Source organism: Dermacentor albipictus, chromosome 8 (assembly GCF_038994185.2).
Source record: "Dermacentor albipictus isolate Rhodes 1998 colony chromosome 8, USDA_Dalb.pri_finalv2, whole genome shotgun sequence".
Lineage (NCBI taxonomy): Eukaryota > Metazoa > Arthropoda > Arachnida > Ixodida > Ixodidae > Dermacentor > Dermacentor albipictus.
Genome location: NC_091828.1, coordinates 134,897,501 through 134,919,125, shown reverse-complemented (window position 1 = coordinate 134,919,125; position 21,625 = coordinate 134,897,501). Strand labels below are relative to the sequence as shown.

The following is a 21,625-nucleotide window of genomic DNA, read 5'->3' as shown; positions in this document are numbered from 1 at the left end:
CTATTGGAGCCCTATGTGCAGGAAATTAAGGTAAACGGCAAGAAGTGCCGTGCACTTCGGGACTCTGCAGCAACTATGGACGTTGTTCACCCGTCTTTCGTCTCCTCGAGTGATTTTACGGGAGAGTGCGTTAGGATACGGCAAGTGGCCGAGAAGGAGAGTGTCTGTTTACCGATCGCAACGGTTATCATTGAAGGAGAGTTTGGAAAACTTAACACCGAAGCCGCTGTGTCAGCCGCCCTCCCGGAGCAATTTTCCTACCTCTTCTCAAATAGCTCGGAGCAGCTGCTGAGGGATCAGGGCAAATCATTCTTTGCCGACGTGGCGTACATGGCCCCCACGCGATCCAAAGCGCGCCCGCTGTCGAGGGAACTTGACTTAGCGTCGGTGAGCGAAAGGCGGTGCGGCACAGGGACCGATCATGGTAACTTGAGTGGCGAGCAGTCACGGGAGAGGCAGAGCTCGGAGGCTGGCCTAGACGAGCGGGTCCTGGAAGTGAGTGGGAGTGACGCGTACAGTGCTAGCCGCGATATAGACGCGACGCCGCAATTAGGCGACGCGGGCTCCACACTCGCTCCGGTTTCCGCCAGCCGGCAGGAGCAGGCTGCAGTTGAAAGAGAAAGTCTGATTCGCGAGCAACAGGAAGACTGTTCATTAGCCGATCTGAGGAAGAGCGTCAAACGGGGAGTGAAAAAAAAGAGGGTTTCATTTGGCAAGGAATCTGGCTTATTGTACCGCCGCTACACGGATAAGCAGGGTCGCAAATATAAGCAGCTTTGGATTCCGCGAAAATATCGCCGGGAAAAATGAATGACCTCATTTGCTTCCTCAGAAGTATGCTTTCGGTCCAAGCGATTTCAAGGGGACCATTCTATTTGTCATTATTATTGATGATTAATGATTGTTTCTATTTTGTTGAGTTGTTAATTTGAAAACTGGTTGTTTCAGCCTTGTGTACTAGATCGTACACCTGCCTCTTGTTGCAGCGGGAGCAAAAAGAGGGATAGCAATTTAGTTAGGTTGATTTGAATTATGGCCTTGTCTGGTGTTTGACGGGAGACAGAGGGCACTTGTTCGTGTTGGGTGTTGCCTTTTGCCGGTCGGTTTTGCAAGCTGCAGAACGACCAAGCGGGACCAGTGGCGAAAAGCAAGGTCTTAGGAACGACCCGAGCGGAGCTGGTCAAGGTGCTTTGGCGACGACGCGGTGAGCAGAGCTTCTGTCCTGGCGAGTCGGACCTGGGCACGTGAAGTTACCTGGCGTCCCGACACTGGACGTGAACTTGGACGAGCCTGACGAACGTGCGCGCCTGGCATCCGAGCCACGTGGAGGCAGCTCGTCTTCCCGGCGCCTTATCTGAGGGCGGGGATGCTGTTGTGCCATTACCACAAGCCCGGATTCCGAATCTGCAAGATGCGGAATCTATCCTGCGAGCGCCCTAATTCTCCCTTCACAAGTCAAGATGCTGAGCCGTCAGGCAGCGGGTCCTGCGGGAGAAGCGGAGAAGCCTCGGCAAGCCGCAAGTTTGGACGTGTCAGCGTGTGCCAGACAGCCCGGCGCCGCGCCTCCCTTTGCCTGGAGGTCACCGCGCGCGCGAACTTTGAACCGGGTGGCCAGCGCGGTCGCTGGTTGGACCCCTCGGACGCCCGTCGTGTGCTGACTTTGTATTGGGCCGTTTGAGTAACAATGGTTCCTCGGGGATTATAAAAGCAGCAACGCGCTGCCTGAAAAACAGGATCCGCCGACCCCACCGGGAGAGAGTGTCGCTCCCGACTGGGGTGAGATGTGTCACGCGTTTTCGCCGGACGTCGTCATGCGAGAACAGTCGCGTTTGTTGTGAGCACTCGGCCCCAGTGCCGACCCGTTCATGTCCTGTATGATAACCTGTATATAATGTATAAAGTCCCTTTTGTTATTCTCATCGACGCCAGGCTCGGAGTCTTCGCTACCAACGCTCTGTCACGAAACGGGTGACGAGCGCTACGGGACCACAAAGCCGTAATCGTGGTGCAGCGGTGCAAAGTTCGTAACACTGGCGGCACCGGTTGGATGTCGTAACACTGGTGGCACCGGTTGGAAGTTCGTAACACTGGTGGCACCGGTTGGGTGTCGCAACACTGGTGGCACCGGTTGGGAGTCCGTAACACCACCGCGAGTTTTCAGTAGACAATGAGGCCTTGTACTCGGCGATAGGGCACCCTCATAGCCGATGCTTGGTGAAGCCTTGCCCGCTCCTTAGGTCCAGTCACTGCACGACACTGGCGCATACGGATAGCTGAACTGCCTGTGGTAAGCATTCAGCAAGATCGAAGAAGCTGAGGTTGAACAATATGAGGCTCAACACTCCACCCTTCCCACGAGTGTAATGTGCCGAATTGGGTCATCCCCAGTTGGCAGGAAAAATGCCTATTAGTTACGTAGTGTTGTTCCCCACTGCGTGCCTATCATTGAGGCAGCGGGTGTTCCCCCTCGTCTTCGTTTTACTGAAGTGGTTGTCCTTGTGCTGAGTTTCAAACCTCCACTGACGACCTTGAAAGTTCCAAGACACTGCCCACCCTTTTTCGTGAGTCGAACTGAGGAGCGCGGGGGCACAGAGCACCACGACGAATCTACTCACAGCTTTCAAAATTCCACAGGATTACTGACCCCTTGCCGTAGAGACCAGTGGTATACAGCTGAGACTTCTCCCGCGACAAAAGAGAAAGGCGACGCGGTTGACGTCAACACCTGCCTCACCTCGTTCCTGCCAAAGGGATTTAAGGCGGAACCGGTCCATTGCTAGAATTGCTACCAGCCACCTCATAACTCTGGTTCGCTCTTCGGTACCTGCTATATGTACTGTCGGCAAAAAAAAGTAAACGGACCAAGGCTTATGTGACCGGAGCGGCTGTGGGGCCACAACGGGGCGCTGCTTTCTCGCTCCGCGCGCTGATGGCGAGAGTGCACTTAGTGACGCCAGACTTCGCCGTCACTCTCACGCGGGGCCTCATCCCGATTGATAAATTTGTAGAGCACCATTCGGTTGCTCTGGTGCTGACGATCGCTATGAAGGGGACCGTGCATCGCCAGTAGTCCAGCACATGGCGCTGTCGTGCAGTAGCGGGCGGCCGCAAGACATCAAACCGCGGCACTGAGAGGGAACGAAGACCCGTTGTGATTGTTGTTTTGCTTATATTCACCTTATCCTTCATATTAGTACATGTCGACGGCATCCACCACTGCTCGATTTTAGGCAACATCGCGCAAGTAGCCGTAACGGCGGCTTGCGCGTAACGAAAAGAACTTGCGCTTGTCGATAACGCCGCTAATGTGCTCTGAAAAAGGAATCGGGAGATTTGATGAAGATGGATGGCAGACTGGAGAGGGGTGCATCGTATAGCTTCAGAAAAGTGAATACAGTAAGTTGCTTAAATCTGGACTCTAGCGGAAGAATTACAGCCTCCAGATAAAGCATATCGTTAGCCACAAAACGTGGCAGCCCAAGACATAGACGCAGCGCTTGCCTTTCTATTATTATTTGAAGTCTTAGCTTGTATACTGCACATCCTGAAAAAAGAACACAACGGAATTCGAGAATGGGGCGCACGTAGAGCTTATAAATAATCAGCAACGTAGTCCTACTCATACCCGTCTTTTTGTCACTGAAACGACGCAATAATCCAACCGCACGTTCCCCTTTACTAGTATTTGTTTTAATTTGCTGCTGCTAGTTTAGCGTACCATCGTATGTTATCCCTAAGTGGTTCAAAGCTGAAACTTGCGGTATGGGCTCATTTCGATGATGAAGAGAAATGAAAATGCGATTTGACAATGGAAACACAAATAACGAGTATTTCTTGATGTTAAGGTGAAAAGACAATCCATCCAGCCAGGACTCGAGTGCAGATAAATAAGATTGCAAAATTTGGTGTAACGTATTGATATCCCTTGATAAGGAGAAACGTGCAGTAACTTCAGCATAGAGATCAAGTTGCACTTCTTGATGAACTGGGATGAACTATAAAAAAATTTTAAAGAAAAGCGTAGAAAGAACAGACCCCTGTGGTACGCCTCTCGTCTGCTTATATTTACCCGGCTTAACGCCATACTTGAAACAACAGAATTGTCTATCAGAAAGGCGCTCGTCTGTCCAGGACATAGGTATTCTGGAATAGCACAGCTCACTAATCAGGCCCATGTTTTTGTACGTACGTGCAGTGTAACTTCATCTTCAGATTAATATACATTCCCTCGCTATCAAAGCAACTAGAACGTGAATGTATGTGGCAAGATCGTCACTTTTGCGCAAAGATCATTCATAATTCATTTCGCTATTGGCTGCAATTTAAAACAGTGCTTGGCTTACGCGCACATATCTCTCTCTTTCTCTCTCTCTCTCTCTCTCTCTCTCTCTCTCTCTCTCTCTATATATATATATATATATATATATATATATATATATATATATATATATATATATATATATATATATGTTGTACTGAATGCACTGGGCAGTGGGCATGGTGCTGGTGCAAGAGAGGAACACGACGAGAAGTGCTGGCTTCCACGTTTCGATATAGCGCCGAACTGTTTAAGCTTACCGCTACAACATAAAACTAGTGCTGCCAGGTGAACACCCCCGTTGTATTTGGTGGAGCTGCTGGGTTTCTCTTCGACATCCTGGAACTCCGCAGTCGGACGCTACCACCAGCTACTGCAATAGATGAACCGAGACCATCCCGGGCTGCTGCTTCTGTGCCCCCGGCCATCGTCTGCTCACGCGTCATCCGGCAGCGCGATCAGGCTATATTTAGCGGCACAGACGACGACGACGTGGAAGACTGGCTCGCCGAATATGACCGTGTAAGCGCCTGTAATAAGTGGGACGACCGCACCAAGCTCACAAATGTAATCTTTTATTTGACTGACGTGGCAAACCTATAGTTCCGCAATCATGAAGCCGATTTTACCACCTGGTCGGCTTTCACGGCAGCTTTAGCAAATGTCTTTGGCCATCCCGCCATTCGCCGGCTTCGCGCTGAGCAGCGCTTGCCTGGTCAAACTCAAAGCCAGGAGGAGACCTTCACCAGTTATATTGAAGACGTGCTCCCGCTCTGCAAGCGCGTGAACTCATCTATGGACGATGCTGACAAGATTAAGCACGTCATGAAAGGCATCGATGACCATGCCTTCCAGATGGTCGACGCGAAGAGTCCCCGGACGATTGCCGACGTCATACAGCTTCGTCAGCAGTACGCAACGTCAGCACGTCAGCAGCTGCGCAAGCAGAGTGCATCAACACGCTTTGCTCAGCAGGACACTACGCCTGAAATCCATCTCCGTTGGATTTCGGCCGCGACGTTGCCGACATCTCTGCTTTAATGCCGGAGATAAAGCAGTTCATCCGTCAAGAAGTCGCACGCCAACTCTGGCGAACAGCACACCCGAGCCGTCGACAACCTTGGCTCCTTCGCTTCGTCACGTCGTTGAGACGAAAGTTGCCCCGGCGCTGCCATCATCCGCAGCCTGCAGCTGGACCGCTAACTTACACTGACGTTATCGCCCGGCCTTACGCTCCTCCGGATCCTGATGCCTACCGGGCCACTGGCACCTTCCATGTGCCGCCGCCGCCTTCACGTCCAATTGTCGTTCCTTACTCGGCCGCTGGAGCCCCTGCCGTCAACCCGTGGCGCACATCTGACAACCGGCCAATATGCTATTTCTGCCATTTTCGGGGCCACGTAGCGCGATTCTGCCGCCGTCGCAGCCACCGTTTACCTGACAGTGGGGGCACCTCAAGCTACAGGTCTGCTCGACTTCCGCGTCAGGACCAATCTAACCTTTTTCAGGACTCGTCTTACAGTCGCCTCCGCTTCGATTCACGCCGGTCACCTTCCCACGTCGCCGATCCATTACCCCAATGGTTCGCCGACCCAGCCCAACCCGAGAGGAAAACTAACAGTCGCAGTTCCAGAGCCAAGAACTGCGTTTACGTCGAACATTTCTAGGCCTCATTCTGCACCGGCGAACGAAATTCAACTGTCCGTAAACGGCGTCACCGTACACGCACTTATGGACACCGGAGCCGCCGTTTCTATTATTAGTGAGAAACTCTGCCGCAATTCAAACAAAGTGACGATTCCCCTTACCCTTCTTTCTCTGCGTACGGCAACCTTGCATCGCCTTCAACCTTCAGCGTTGTTCACAGCCCGGGTTGTCATTCAAAGCGTTATATATGTTATCGAATTTGTCGTCCTGTCTCCTTCCTCACACGACGTTATTTTTGGATGGAATTTCCTATCTGTCAGTCAAGCTCTTATCGACTGCGCTCGTGCCGAACTTACGTTATCAGTACCGTGCTTCAACCCTGACGACCATTCTTCTCCTAAAGTTGTTGCCGCCTCTGACATCAATATCGCACCTTTCTCCACCGCTCTGGTTCCTGTGTCATGTAACTCTGCTGCGAACTCATCTGTTCTGTTTACACCGTCGGCCACTTGTGCGCGCCGCCGGAACTTTCTGCTTCGGTTTGCTGCTCAGAAGAAACTGTCATTCGCCATTGCTCTCAACAACTAGGCTTTGACATCGACCCTAATTTAATAGAGCGTGCTCACCGTCTCGGGCGTCACTCACCTAATCGTACCAGGCCTATCATAGTAAAATTTACATCGTCCAAAACTAAAGAACGTATTCTATAATGTGGTTATAAACTTAAAGGCACGAACTACAGCATTGGCGAATACTTTTCCGCTTCCGTCCGTAACGCTCGCAAAAATCTTATAGCCTATGCCAGATCGGTATCCGGTAAGTTCTCCCTGCGCTTTCAAACTTTACACATTGTGTCAAAACGCTACATATTCGATGAAACTTCACAAACAGTAACAGAAGTGAAATAGCAATCATCTCACCGTCAATCGACAGGCCATTCTAAGCATGTTCAACAACAAGCACTTTCATTGTCAGCTATTTTCTCTAACGTGCGCAGCTTCATTTCAAAGCGCGACATTATTTCAAATATCGTCTTATCTTCCGCCAGCAACCTATTAATCTTGATGGAAACGTGGCTAAACAGCGACATCTGTGATAGTGAAGTCCTTGCCGACTTGCCTAACTTCCGCGTCTTCCGCAAGGATCGCCCAGATAGGAGGGGATGGGGGGTACTGATCGCAACCAGACATGAACTATCATGTACAACCATTAATATTTCATCAGACACAGAAATGTAATGGGTCTTATGTCACGCTTCCCCTCAGTCAGTCTTGATTGGCGTTTGCTACAGGCCTCCTAGCAGTCCGGATTTCCCCACAAAACTGAATAATGCAATAAATGAAACTAAAACGAAGCATCCAAACACCTGTGCTCTTTTATTTGGAGACTTCAATTTCCCGAGTATTGATTGGCATAATCTAACAACCACAGGTAATAGAGATGCTAACAAATGTTTTGATGTTTGCCTTAACTTTAGTCTTGTTCAAATGATATCGGAGCCAACCTGTGTAACTGAGGACTGCGCTAACATTCTCGAACTAATATTAACGGATAATCCGGAATACGTTCATTCCATCACGCATCAACCAGACGTCAGCGATCACCAAGTCATACAAGCCGACTTCACGATTAAATCATTTTCACGGACAACTAGCAAACGTACCATCCGACTTTATGGTAAAGGAAACTATACTGCCATAAATAATGACCTTCGCAGATTCTTACCCCGTTTTCAGCCTGACTTTAATCAAAGATATATCCACGATAACTGGTACTTGTTTAAGACAAAAATTGAAGGTTTGGTTGACAGGTTTATTCCAAGCATAAATATAAGAACTAACCCCCTAAACCCTTGGTTCACAACCACACTCAAATGTCTTGAAAACAAAAAGAAGCGTCTTTTTCGTTCAGCCAAGTTGCGGCCTAGTCAGAACGCTTGGGACAAGTATTATGCAGCTGAAGAAACGTACCTACAAAATGTGCGAGAAGCCAAGCACTCTATCTTTCATTATGACCTGCCAAACATGTTGTCTACTAACCCCCGTAGGTTCTGGCAAGTCATCAATCCCCAGAATGTACGCACAATTTCTCTCACCGATGCATCAGGTGAAACTATCTGTGAATCCGAATGCGCCAACATTTTAAACGCAGCTTTTTCATCCGCGTTTACTAATGAAACTGATCCGGCTGTTTCTCCAAACTCCGCAATTATTCAGGAGACAATGCCTTCACTTGTATTTTCTTCAGAAGGGATTTTGACCCTAATAGAAAACTTTAAGCTTTCATCCTCTGCTGGCATTGACAACATCAACGCTAAGATACTGCAGAACACCAAAGATACATGTTCATCTCTGTTGTGCTTGTTATTCACTCAGTCACTCCTCACAGGCAAACTGCCCAAAGATTGGAAACAAGGGAAGGTCGTTCCAGTCCACAAATCAGGTAACAAGAACTCGCGTCTAAATTACCGTCCCATTTCTCTAACTAGTATTCCCTGCAAAATCATGGACCACGTCATCTATACTCACATCATGGCATTTCTCGACTCGAATAACTTTTTCAATCCTGCCCAGCATGGCCTTTTCCGTGGTTACTCCTGCGAGACTCAGCTTGCCGCTTTCTTACACGATCTGCACTCTAACCTTGATTGCAATCTTCAGTCTGACGTAATATTTTTAGATTTTGCTAAAGCCTTTGATAAAGTGCCCCATAAACGCCTTCTTACAAAGCTTCCCAACCTAAATTTTGACGCTAATATACTGAAGTGGATTGAAGAATTCCTGACTAATCGTTCACAATTAGTCACCATTAATAATAGGAATTCTTATTCAGTCTCTGTAACATCAGGCGTCCCGCAGAGATCCATGCTCCGCCCGCTACTTTTCCTAATATACATAAATGATTTAACATTAAACGTAACATCTAGCATACGTATGTTCGCGGACGACTGTGTGATATATCGTGCTATTACTTCCACCGCTGACCAATCTTCTCTTCAAAGTGATCTTAATGCTGTCCAGGACTGGGGTAAAGAGTGGCTAATGGAACTTAACCCGCGTAAATGTAAATATTTGTCCATTCACCGTCGCCGTAATTCTCTCGTATTCCCTTACGTAATCTCTGAAGTTCCGGTAGAACTAGTTCATTCGTACAAGTATTTAGGAGTAACACTTTCGAGCGATCTTTCCTGGAATCCTCATGTTACTAACCTAATATCATCCGCGAACAGGACGTTAGGATGTCGTCTAAGAAATCCCAGTGATCTATTAGCAGCTGAGATGATGTTAGTAGCGTGCAAGCGCCAGGACAGATCACAAGATAGGATGACACCGAGGTATTTGAATGATTGGACTGATTCTATTGGAACATCAGCAATTGAATAGGTAAATGTGTGGGGCTTACGGCTGCGAGTGACAGACACGAGTTTACATTTGTTAAGATTTAGGTTCATTAGCCAGCGATTACACCATTCTTGTACGTTATTGAGATCGTTCTGGATGAGTGTGTGGTCAGATGTGTTAGTAACTTTGCGGTAGATTACACAATCATCTGCAAACATGCGAATGTTACATAATACATGCGTTGGTAGATAGTTAATGTAAATTAAAAAAAAGAAGTGGTCCCAAGAGGGATCCCTGGGGGACGCCTGATGTTACGGGGAGTCTGCTAGAATAATGGTTATTAACACAAACAAACTGAGAGCGGTTAGTCAAGAATGCTTCTATCCATTTTGGTACGTCGGGGTGTAAATTTAACTGAGACAATTTTAGCAGCAAACGTTTATGAGGAACTGTGTCAAATGCTTTTGCAAAATCCAGGAATATGGCGTCAGTCTGAAGGTTACTGTCAAGGTTAACATGCAGGTCGTGAAGGAAAATTGCCAGCTGTGTTTCGCAAGAGTAGCCTTTTCGAAATCCATGCTGACAAGGGTGAAAAAAACAGATTGAGTCTAAAAAGTTCATGATATGCGAGTATATGACGTGTTCCATGATTTTGCAGGGGACACTAGTTAATGATATAGGGCGATAATTTAATGGGGTGTCTCTGTTGCCCGATTTGTAGACTGGAACGACCTTGCCCACTTTCCAGTCGGATGGTAAGATGCCTGTAGAGAGTGACTGTGAAAACAACAAAGTTAGGTACGCAGCAGATACATGGTTATTATTTTTTAAGAGCTTGGAATTAATATCACCTACACCTGCTGACGATGAAAGCTTGATGTTATCAATAATCGAAGTGATTCCATCTGCGGAGAATATAATTGGCGACATACGCGCAGTTATGTTAGTAGATGTGGGAAGATCTGGAGTTGAAGTCTCGTTAGTAAATACAGAGAAAAAGGTTGCGTTAAAAATGTCAGCACACTCGCTGTCACTGACCACTTCGCCATGTGCATTTAACACGATTATCATGCGCGCCTCCTGAGGGTTTATTATTTGCCAAAATTGACGAGGGCTGTTCGTAAGCATTTTAGGCAGTTCATCGTGGAAAAAGGAGAATTTAGCTTTCCGTATAGCCCTCAGATAATCGTTCTCGGCTACAAAATATTTCTCCCAAGCAGAGGGGTGTCCGTTTAGTTTGGCTGAGCGGAAGAGACGTTTCTTTTTGTTTTCAAGTCGCTTAAGCGTTTTAGTGAACCATGGTTTGTTACGATTTCCGCGGAACGTTATTCTTGGTATGAATGTATCAACGAGATCACCTAGTTTGTTTTTAAATATTGACCAGTTTTCATTAATAGAGCGCGTAGAACATACCCTCACGAACGTAGGAAGAAATGTGCTCAGATCACTATTAATTGCATCATAATTACCTTTATTGTACAGGCGGATTGTTTTGCTGACTAAATGGCGTTTCACGGGTTGAAACGAAAATGTGGCGTGAATTACTTTATGGTCGCTGACTTCAGGTAGATATGCTATTGATGATAAGCTTTCCGGATTACTGGTTAGGATGAGATCTAAGATGCTAGAAGTGCTCAGTGCAACGCGTGTAGGTTCTGATACAAGTTGGGTTAAATTAAAATTAAGGCAGAAATCCACAAAATCTCTGGCAGGCTTACTGCCCAAGGTTATGGTGACGTCATTGCTCCAGTCTATTTGACGAAAGTTAAAATCACCAAAAAGGAGGACTTCTGCTTGCGGGTGTTGATTACTAAGGTCACTCAAACTGTTATTAAGTTTAAATGAGAAATCTGGAATGTTATTCGGAGGCCTGTAACAAACACCTAAAATGATAGTATGGGGGGAAGCATGAATAATTAGCCATAATATTTCATGATCAGAAGTGATGTTTTTGGCTACGGAGCACGATAACTGCTGATGCACAGCAATCAGTACACCGCCCCCCCGCATGCCTTTGCGATCCTTTCGGTAGACATGAAATTCCGGTAGATCGGCTAGTACTTCTGTGTCTGTTATATCTTCTGTTAGCCACGTTTCGGTTATTACCATTATATTACTGTTGGATGATAAAACAAGGTTGGAAAAAGCGTCACGTTTGGGAAGGAAACTGCATGCGCTGGCAAAGATTACAGACAATGATATGTTAGATTTGGGCTTCACAGTGTAGCAGAAATTTTTACGACGGGGAAATTGCTATATTATTTCTTTGACAGACTGCGTTTGCTCGTCGTAGACGTAGCGCTTATGGCCCATATGCAGTGTTTTGAATCGCAATGAAAAAGGTAATGATTTGCTTTTCGCGAAAGTTATGAGGTGCCTGCGAGCGTTTTGTACGGAACGAGTGAAATCCACTCCAATGCTGAAGCTGGTTCCTTTGAACTTGCTGCCGTTAGAAAGAATCAATTCTTTTGTTTTACGGAAGGTGAATTTTGCTATGACAGGACGGTGGCGGTTAGTACCTGTGTGATGACCGAAACGATGTGCGCGCTCAATTTCCTTCAGCTCGATGCTAATATTAACATGATCGTGGCAGTGCTTGATGATAAGCTCGGTCTGGGCAAATGCCTCTGATCCGGCTGATTCAGGGAGGCCATAAAAAATAAGATTATTGCGTCGTGAGAGTGGACACGGCAGCCCGGCCGTGACTATGTCGACTGACATACCATTGTTCGTGCAGGTCTTTTCGGCCTGCGTGCTCTTCACTGCAGCTGGCCATCTACATCGCGCGGACCATGGCTCCTGCCCGCTGGAGTTTGCGTCCGTTCAAGCACCGTGCTTCCCTGCTTTGGAAAGTGAAGATGGCGGATCCCGTCCGGATCCTGATATCTGGATGATACCGCTGCTGTCGCACGTGTACATCAACTACCGCGCAGCATTTGGGCGCACGATGACGCCAATGGACTCTGACGTCGGCACACGCCCACCGCTTATAAAAGGATCTTCACCGGCTCTTTCCTTCAGTGGACACGGCAGCCCGGCCGTGACTATGTCGACTGACATACCATTGTTCGTGCAGGTCTTTTCGGCCTGCGTGCTCTTCACTGCAGCTGGCCATATACATCGCGCGGACCATGGCTCCTGCCCGCTGGAGTTTGCGTCCGTTCAAGCACCGTGCTTCCCTGCTTTGGAAAGTGAAGATGGCGGATCCCGTCCGGATCCTGATATCTGGATGATACCGCTGCTGTCGCACGTGTACATCAACTACCGCGCAGCATTTGGGCGCACGATGACGCCAATGGACTCTGACGTCGGCACACGCCCACCGCTTATAAAAGGATCTTCACCGGCTCTTTCCTTCAGTGGACACGGCAGCCCGGCCGTGACTATGTCGACTGACATACCATTGTTCGTGCAGGTCTTTTCGGCCTGCGTGCTCTTCACTGCAGCTGGCCATCTACATCGCGCGGACCATGGCTCCTGCCCGCTGGAGTTTGCGTCCGTTCAAGCACCGTGCTTCCCTGCTTTGGAAAGTGAAGATGGCGGATCCCGTCCGGATCCTGATATCTGGATGATACCGCTGCTGTCGCACGTGTACATCAACTACCGCGCAGCATTTGGGCGCACGATGACGCCAATGGACTCTGACGTCGGCACACGCCCACCGCTTATAAAAGGATCTTCACCGGCTCTTTCCTTCAGTGGACACGGCAGCCCGGCCGTGACTATGTCGACTGACATACCATTGTTCGTGCAGGTCTTTTCGGCCTGCGTGCTCTTCACTGCAGCTGGCCATATACATCGCGCGGACCATGGCTCCTGCCCGCTGGAGTTTGCGTCCGTTCAAGCACCGTGCTTCCCTGCTTTGGAAAGTGAAGATGGCGGATCCCGTCCGGATCCTGATATCTGGATGATACCGCTGCTGTCGCACGTGTACATCAACTACCGCGCAGCATTTGGGCGCACGATGACGCCAATGGACTCTGACGTCGGCACACGCCCACCGCTTATAAAAGGATCTTCACCGGCTCTTTCCTTCAGTGGACACGGCAGCCCGGCCGTGACTATGTCGACTGACATACCATTGTTCGTGCAGGTCTTTTCGGCCTGCGTGCTCTTCACTGCAGCTGGCCATCTACATCGCGCGGACCATGGCTCCTGCCCGCTGGAGTTTGCGTCCGTTCAAGCACCGTGCTTCCCTGCTTTGGAAAGTGAAGATGGCGGATCCCGTCCGGATCCTGATATCTGGATGATACCGCTGCTGTCGCACGTGTACATCAACTACCGCGCAGCATTTGGGCGCACGATGACGCCAATGGACTCTGACGTCGGCACACGCCCACCGCTTATAAAAGGATCTTCACCGGCTCTTTCCTTCAGTGGACACGGCAGCCCGGCCGTGACTATGTCGACTGACATACCATTGTTCGTGCAGGTCTTTTCGGCCTGCGTGCTCTTCACTGCAGCTGGCCATATACATCGCGCGGACCATGGCTCCTGCCCGCTGGAGTTTGCGTCCGTTCAAGCACCGTGCTTCCCTGCTTTGGAAAGTGAAGATGGCGGATCCCGTCCGGATCCTGATATCTGGATGATACCGCTGCTGTCGCACGTGTACATCAACTACCGCGCAGCATTTGGGCGCACGATGACGCCAATGGACTCTGACGTCGGCACACGCCCACCGCTTATAAAAGGATCTTCACCGGCTCTTTCCTTCAGTGGACACGGCAGCCCGGCCGTGACTATGTCGACTGACATACCATTGTTCGTGCAGGTCTTTTCGGCCTGCGTGCTCTTCACTGCAGCTGGCCATCTACATCGCGCGGACCATGGCTCCTGCCCGCTGGAGTTTGCGTCCGTTCAAGCACCGTGCTTCCCTGCTTTGGAAAGTGAAGATGGCGGATCCCGTCCGGATCCTGATATCTGGATGATACCGCTGCTGTCGCACGTGTACATCAACTACCGCGCAGCATTTGGGCGCACGATGACGCCAATGGACTCTGACGTCGGCACACGCCCACCGCTTATAAAAGGATCTTCACCGGCTCTTTCCTTCAGTGGACACGGCAGCCCGGCCGTGACTATGTCGACTGACATACCATTGTTCGTGCAGGTCTTTTCGGCCTGCGTGCTCTTCACTGCAGCTGGCCATATACATCGCGCGGACCATGGCTCCTGCCCGCTGGAGTTTGCGTCCGTTCAAGCACCGTGCTTCCCTGCTTTGGAAAGTGAAGATGGCGGATCCCGTCCGGATCCTGATATCTGGATGATACCGCTGCTGTCGCACGTGTACATCAACTACCGCGCAGCATTTGGGCGCACGATGACGCCAATGGACTCTGACGTCGGCACACGCCCACCGCTTATAAAAGGATCTTCACCGGCTCTTTCCTTCAGTGGACACGGCAGCCCGGCCGTGACTATGTCGACTGACATACCATTGTTCGTGCAGGTCTTTTCGGCCTGCGTGCTCTTCACTGCAGCTGGCCATCTACATCGCGCGGACCATGGCTCCTGCCCGCTGGAGTTTGCGTCCGTTCAAGCACCGTGCTTCCCTGCTTTGGAAAGTGAAGATGGCGGATCCCGTCCGGATCCTGATATCTGGATGATACCGCTGCTGTCGCACGTGTACATCAACTACCGCGCAGCATTTGGGCGCACGATGACGCCAATGGACTCTGACGTCGGCACACGCCCACCGCTTATAAAAGGATCTTCACCGGCTCTTTCCTTCAGTGGACACGGCAGCCCGGCCGTGACTATGTCGACTGACATACCATTGTTCGTGCAGGTCTTTTCGGCCTGCGTGCTCTTCACTGCAGCTGGCCATCTACATCGCGCGGACCATGGCTCCTGCCCGCTGGAGTTTGCGTCCGTTCAAGCACCGTGCTTCCCTGCTTTGGAAAGTGAAGATGGCGGATCCCGTCCGGATCCTGATATCTGGATGATGCCGCTGCTGTCGCACGTGTACATCAACTACCGCGCAGCATTTGGGCGCACGATGACGCCAATGGACTCTGACGTCGGCACACGCCCACCGCTTATAAAAGGATCTTCACCGGCTCTTTCCTTCAGTGGACACGGCAGCCCGGCCGTGACTATGTCGACTGACATACCATTGTTCGTGCAGGTTAGTAAAAAAAATATTGGTTTCCGTAGCAATTCGCTCTGTTTGGTCGTGCTGCCGTGTCCACACATCCTTTGGAATTGCTTATGTGATTGTTTGTCAGTGGTGAGGATGTTGCTGTTAATATCCGGAGACGTCGAAGAAAACCCTGGTCCTCTGACCGACGAGATGCTTAAGGAATTACTTGAAACGCAGAAGGCAATCCTGCTTAAGCTTAATGACATACAAGAAAAGCAAGCTTCCTCTGATGCTAGTTTGCAACTTGTTGAAAACAGGCTATCAACGATAGAAAATAAATTGCTGTCTCTGGATGAAACACGTGACAGGCTCACTAAAATCGAGAATTTAGTTATCAGGAATGATGCTAATTTGGCTGAGCTCGGCCGTAAAGTTGATGATTTAGAAAACCGATCTCGACGAAATAACATAATTGTACGCGGAGTTGTGGAAGAAGGGCAAGAAAGTGAGGAAATGCTAATGAAAAAAGTAAACGACGACATATTCGAAGGTATACTCAAGCTCAAGTTAGGCTCCATCGAGAGGATTCACAGGCTCGGAAAGAGGATTCCAGGTGTGAACCGCCCGATCATACTAAAGCTCGCAGATTTCAGGGATAAGAAAATAATTCTACAAAATTGTTCCAAACTCAAAGGCACCCAGATTAGTATTAGCGAAGATTACTCTAAAAGGATTGTTGAAATACGAAAGAAGCTGTGGAATTCTTGCTCTGAGGAAAGGAAAGGTGGAGCAAAAGTGGCATTGATCTTCGATAAATTGAAAGTAAATAATGTGATGTTCAGTTGGGATGAAGATAAACATGAAAGGGTCAAAGTTGTGCAACCACCTCGCGCAAAAAACACCTGACATCCCCGTACAAAAGAGGCAAAGTTTAGTATTATTAATGTCAACGCCAGAAGTATCCTAAATAAGTTGGAATCTCTAGAGAGCATTGTCTTGGTGCATGAACCAGATGTTATGGGTATAACAGAGACATGGCTACGTAAGGATGTAAATGATTCGGAGGTCACACCCGCTGGGTATTCAATTGTCAGAAGAGATCGGGAAGGTCGAGGTGGTGGCGTAGCATTCTTGATAAAGAACGGTGTACCATATGATATTCTTGAGACCGAGAAAGCGATGGAAACGGTCTGGATCAAAACAAAGTTGGGTGAACATCAAGTCCTTATTGGTTGTATTTACAGGGCACCTAACTCACCCGTAGATGTTATTTTGCATTTAAGAAAATTTATGGAGTCGAACATGCATCAAGGCAATAACATTATACTTTTAGGTGATTTTAACTTGGCCGGCATTGATTGGCCGACACTTTCACCGGGACAGACTGAGGTTTCAAGTTGTGACCAGCTTTTGGAGCTAGCTTTCTGTTTAGGCCTAACCCAGGTAGTGACAGATTATACAAGAATCTGTGAGACTAAGTCATCAATACTTGATTTAATTTTTCTGTCAAATTCTTTAATACCACATCTAGAAATATGTAAAACGGAGGATGGTCTTTCGGACCATAAAATGGTGCAAGCATTTCTAAACTTAGGACCTGTACCATACCCATGTGCTCTTCATGAAACATTGTTGAAGTTTTCCTCTGCCAACGATGTTGGTGTGTTAGACTTTTTAGAGCGTTCTTTCGATCATTTTGTTCATCTCGTTGAGTCAAATACTAGTACAGATAATTTATGGGACTACTACTTTGCAACGGTCATGGATTGTATTAAAAACTACATACCAAAGTGCTATAAAAGAATTAAAAGGAAAAATCCTTGGATTACAAGGGAAGTTATACATCTAAAGAGAAGATTAAAGCGAAAACGTGGGGACTGTTCGAGGAATCCAACCCCCTATAAGAAAATCTCAATTCAACACATGAGCCATGACCTGAAATGCCTTATAAAACAATCTAAAGACAAGTTTTATAATGTGACACTTACGAAGTTCCTTAAAGAGGCACCGCAGAAGTTCTGGCGGTACGTCAACCCATCTACAAAACCGTTATCCTCAGAATCCTGCAGTACTGCTGCAATGCAAGCTGAAAATTTTAATACTTACTTTGCATCCGTTTTTACTAAAGATAATGGTCATACACCTCATATAGCCTACACAGCTGCTAGACCACCCATTGCAGACATTGAAATCAATGAACAAGGCGTTTTAAATCTTCTCCTGAATATTGATGTTAAGAAGAGCCCTGGTCCTGACGGCATTCCAAATGAATTTTTACGTAGATATGCAGAATGGAACTCTAAATACCTAACTAAAATTTTTCAGTCCTCTGTTGATAGTGGTTGCTTCCCGGTAGCATGGAAACGCGCAAAAATCATACCTATACACAAAAGTGGCAGTACAGCAGAAGTGGCAAATTGCAGACCAATTTCTATTACAAGCGCGTGTTCTAAGCTCCTTGAGCACATTGTTAATAAACAATTAGTTTCTTACTTGGACCAATACAACTTGTTTTTTCCTGGACAGCACGGTTTCCGAAAACGGCTTTCAACAACTACCCAACTCATTGAAATTGTACATGACCTCTCTGAAACGTTAAACTCCCGTGGTCAAACAGACATAATCTTCCTCGACTTTGCGAAAGCATTTGACAAAGTGTCCCATCCGAAGTTAATCATAAAAATTGATTCTGTATTTCAGAGCCCCGCAATCACTCAGTGGTTTTCATCTTACCTTTCTTCTAGAGAACAATACGTTGAATTCGGGGGGTGCACATCACGCCCTTCCTGTGTTGTGTCCGGAGTTCCGCAAGGAAGTGTCCTAGGTCCTCTTTTATTTCTGATCTTTATAAATGACTTGCCCAGTAATATTAGTGTCCCTGTCAGACTGTATGCTGACGATTGTGTGATGTATAATAAAATTCGGGATAGTAATGATCAGGCCAATTTACAGTCTAGTTTGCAAATAATTAAAAAATGGTGTGACGACTGGCAGATGGAACTAAACGCAGCTAAGTCTGTTGTTATGTCCATAACGAGAAAGAAAAAAATTTTGCGTTACCCTTACAATATAAATAGTATAACTATTAGCAGAGTCGATAAACATAAGTATCTAGGAGTAACGTTCACTTCTGACCTCAGATGGAATCAACACATTGACGCTGTATGTGGTAAGGCCAGCAAAGCGCTCTGGAGCCTAAGACGGAATATAAGTGCGTCGACACCTGAGGTCAAAATTTTAGCCTATAAATCGTTAATACGTCCTATCTTGGAGTATGCTAAAGCTGTATGGGATCCCTACACTAAATCCAACCAACAAAAGATTGACAGAATCCAGAGGTTAGCCTCAAGGTTCATATTTAACAAGTATCGCTACTGCCAATCCCCCACTGAACTTTGTAAGCTTGCCGACTTACCTCCGCTAGACTTACGTACCAAGTATGAGCGACTGAAACTAATCTACCTTATCATTAATGGTCACTTGCTTGTCGACAAACACAACTTCTTCAAAATCTCGACAAATGAAACATCCAGACATCGTCATAGCCAGTACATCACACCCCCTCAGGTCAGAAATGACTGTTTTAAGTACAGTTTTGTCCCGAGAGGCATTACGGAATGGAATGCGCTTCCCGACTCTGTCATGTCGGCCTCATGCACTGAGGAGTTTTTGCAATGTGTACATGTTATTCTTTTCGCCGCTAACTAATATGTAACTTTGTCAAAGGTGTATCTGTTCATTTCGTTTCTTATTTTGGGGGGGAAGTTTGTAAGGTGCATAAAATCCAAACCGATTCGCGTCCCTGCTGAAATGTCTGCTGCTGTTCATTTACTTGCTTTTGTTGTCATACTGTATCCTTGTATGTGTTTGTATTTTCCACTCCTGTAAAGGCCCTTCATGGGCTGACAGTATTATTAAATAAAATAATAAATAAATAAAAAATAGTTCTCGGCGTCATCAATACGCGTTTCAAGCCTGTGTACCACGGTGGCCACTTGAGCGGTAGACGTTTTGACAGCTTCAAAGTCAGAGCGCAGGGAGACAAGATTTTGATAATGACCCTCTAGGTCAGTCATGCGTTTGCCCATATCAGCAATAGCTTTGTCCGTCGACAATAAATGAACTGTCAGGTCTTGAACCTGACTGATTAATTGCAACTGTCCAGCAGACAAGTTCTTCAATTCAACTAGTAAAGCGTTGGAGTCCGGCCCCGGGTTGCTTTCGATATCGCCCGACATCATCAACAAGGCACGAATTACATGAGAGCACTCAAGAGCGACAACAAGGCAGCAGTGCGGGCTCGGCAGCTGAAGCAGGCAATAATTGCTAGACGTCTTACAAAAAAGACTAAGCTTTACCAACCTGCATGACAAGAGTTAATGGTTTAGCGATCTGCGTCTGTGCACAGCCGCCGAGCCCACAAGGCGCCACCGGTAGTGCCTGCTCTTTTGTAGTTGACCGTAAGGTTGATGTCGATGACGACAGGTTCGTCCATGCTGCATCGAGCACCACCGTCTTCAGTAGCGGTGTCATCGAAAACGCAGATCCGCCACTCCCGACGAAATCCAGGGGCTTGAAGGTCGGTGCAGTTGAAAAACCAGGGGCGCATATCAGGGAGGGGTGACAGGCGTCAGTTTCACCTGACGAAGCACGATATTGCAGCGGGGCTGCCAGGGAAGCCGTCACTAGGGCTGGAAGCAACAGGCGCACGAATGCGTGCTGAAACATCTGCATGACAAGAGTGAATGGTTTAGCGATCTGCGTCTGTGCACAGCCGCCGAGCCCACCCCTTATCGCTCCGTCGTCGTATTGCCAGCCTATCTTTATTTCACAAATTCTTTCATAGTCTTATGCGCATCGCACCTTATATCCTTCTTCCTACAAGCATATCTCACCGCACCAGCCATCGGCTAAAGGTTGCCCGTCCACGCTCACGCACTGTCACGTTTTCAATCTATTTTTTCCTCGCACAGATGCAGACTGGAACGGCCTTCCTAACGACGTTGCTGTCATTATGTACCCATCGAAGTTCACCGAAAATGTAAAAAACTTCCTGTTATTGTGACTATGTATTTTTTCTTGCCACCCCTTATGTAACGCTCCATTTATTGGAGCCTTTAAGGTAAATAAAATGAAATGAAAAGTCACTTTTTGCGACGGTTCTACTGCCCTTTACGTGTACAATCCGTCAACCTGCCCTGTTTCTTGGTCTGGGGCACAACCACGTATACAAATTTGCAAAGGATCTTTATACTTCAAAAAAAGTTTATCAGAGTACTTTTTAATCTACCATATAACAGTCACTCGCAAGGTCTTTTTTCCAAAGCATGCATAATACCAGTATTCAATCTTTACAATTATAAGCTAGCACTTGCATTCCAGCGCGAACTAAAAAATCATCTTAAATATCTACATGAGTTGTCATTACTGAAAAAGGGCACTGTGTTTTACACTACCCGTCATAAAGAGGAGTGGATTGTACCAACTCCTAGAACCAATTACACAATGGAAAAATTATCCTTCACACTTCCAACTCTATTAAACAACTGCAAAAAATCCGGGACTGACCTACTTAAACTATCTAAACGTGAATTACGACAGATTCACTGCACACATTCTTAGTTATTTCTTGTTATTATTTCTTGCGGATAAGTGAAACTGCATTTATGTTATTTCTTTTGTGCCTACCCCGTAGTTGACTGTGATGTTTTATTGTATGAGTGAACTTGCAATTTGTATTTCTATCTTGCCTTATTTTTGTGTAAGTTACATTGTACGCCCGGAATGTGTAATTTCAATTGTGACAATGTATTATGTCTTTTTTGTCGTTTGTAACTGCCCCTTGTATGGGGGACCTACGGCTCTGTCAAGCTGTCATTCATGACAGCTTTTACTGCAGGTCTCCCGTGTCGTGTACTGTTACGGGACACAAATAAAGACATTATTATTATTATTATTATCATCCCTACTCCGCGGCGAGTGCCTGGGTACCTCTGAAGATTTCAATTGCGTTCTCCCGGCCCCCATGTTTGGTGATACGACATCACTTCCGATTTGTGCCGTCACTCTTCGCCGCGACCGATGCCCCTGTACACGTCTTCACTCGTGCCGTCGACGCAGAGCTCACGCCTACGCAGCACGCAGAAATCATCAAGCTCCTCCAACGATTTCGTTCCTCATTTGATCAACCATCCTTGGGCCGAGCGTCCGCAGTCATTCACCGTATCGACGCCGGTC

General features: G+C 47.5%; 1 pseudogene; it reads right to left on the bottom strand.

Moving 5' to 3' along the window:
* Positions 1 to 11,559: 11,559 nt before the first annotated feature.
* LOC135913470 (uncharacterized) overlaps positions 11,560 to 21,625 on the bottom strand; it is a 478,190-nt pseudogene continuing 468,124 nt past the window's right edge.